The sequence below is a fragment of the Vombatus ursinus genome, unplaced genomic scaffold, assembly GCF_900497805.2.
Source record: "Vombatus ursinus unplaced genomic scaffold, bare-nosed wombat genome assembly UNPS02014167.1, whole genome shotgun sequence".
Taxonomy (NCBI): domain Eukaryota; kingdom Metazoa; phylum Chordata; class Mammalia; order Diprotodontia; family Vombatidae; genus Vombatus; species Vombatus ursinus.
This window is the reverse complement of record NW_020953945.1, coordinates 1,138,085-1,139,579: the sequence shown is the minus strand read 5'-3', so window position 1 is coordinate 1,139,579 and position 1,495 is coordinate 1,138,085.

Genomic DNA, 1,495 nt, shown 5'->3' with positions numbered 1-1,495 from the left:
GTGTGTGTGTGTGTGTGTGTGTGTGTGTGTGTGTGTGTGTGTGTGAGAGAGAGAGAGAGAGAGAGAGACGAGACAAAGAAAGAGAATGAGACAGAGACAGAGACAGAGAGAATGACAGAGACAGAGAGAGAGAGAAAATGAGAGACAGAGACACACAGAGAGAGAATGAGAGAGACAGAGAGAGAGACATACAGAGAGAGAAAACAGAATCAAAGAAGGGCTACTTTGGTTGGGTAGGACAATGACAACTGACCATGGAGAGAAGGCAAAGCTGCTCAATTCTCATTTAATTTCTGCTTTCTCTGCCAAGGAGAATAGTCTTTGCACCAGAAAGGACAGAACTAAAAAATGGCAGACCAGGAGTTGATTCCCTGGAAGAGAACAGAGGTGTAAAAGCCCTCTTGGCTGCCTCTGGTAAGCTCTAGTTACTGTGATGAGGTGAAACATACACCCAGGGACTGAAAGAACCAGAGGACGAGACACATCGTTCACCATCTTTGACGTGTTTATAGAGAATGGGAGAGATCTCAGTTTTTGAGAAGAGCAAATGTCCTGATTTTTTTTTAAATGGAAGAGAATTAAGTCTTCAAACTATAGGCCAGTGAGCTTGACTTTAGTTACTGCCAAAATCCTGGAGCATATACGTATTTTTAAAAGTTTTCTTAGTGGATAGAGCATCAGCCCTGGCATCAGGAGAACCTGAGTTCAAATCTGACTTCAGACACTTGACGCTTACTAACTATGTGTCTCTGGGTAAGTTATTTAACCCCAATTGCCTTGCCAAAAAAAAAAAAAATTTTATTGATGCCTAAAGTCTTATCACTTTCGACAGCTTTTTCTAGGATTCTTTTCTTTTTTATACTATCCTCATTTTTTTAAGATACTTAGTGACCAAGAAAAAATAGTTATATCAAAGCTACAAACAAAATGACTGCTTCTCGAGGTATATGCAGAATTCTGTACCCATAGTACCCCACTTCTTTACAAAAGGAGGGAGGTATGTTTCATCATTTGTTCTCTGGAACAAAAATTGTTTGTTGCAATTCATCTAAGTTGTGCTGCCTTATAGTGGCTATGTATGCTGTTCTGCTGGTCCTAATTATCTTTTCTCTGCATCAGTTCATATAAATCTCTCATGTGTCTCTGAATGCTACATATTTACTTTTCCTTATGGCACAGTTACATTTCACTGTATTAATATGATTTATCCATTTATCCATGATTATCCATATCCAATTTATCCAACCATTCTCCATTTGATGGGTAGCCACTTTTCCCGCCAAGTCTTTGCTACTACTATTACTACAAAAAAAAAATAACCCAACTTATTATTTTGATATATTTGGGATCTTTCTTTTTGTCTTTGGCCTTCTTGGGATGTAACTCTTCAGGGAAATGCTGAATCAAAATGAAAGAACAGGTTCCTCCTAGCTCAGAAACCCTGTGATTCAGTGAAGGCTTGGTCCCTGCTCCCAAGGAATGCACAGCATAAATG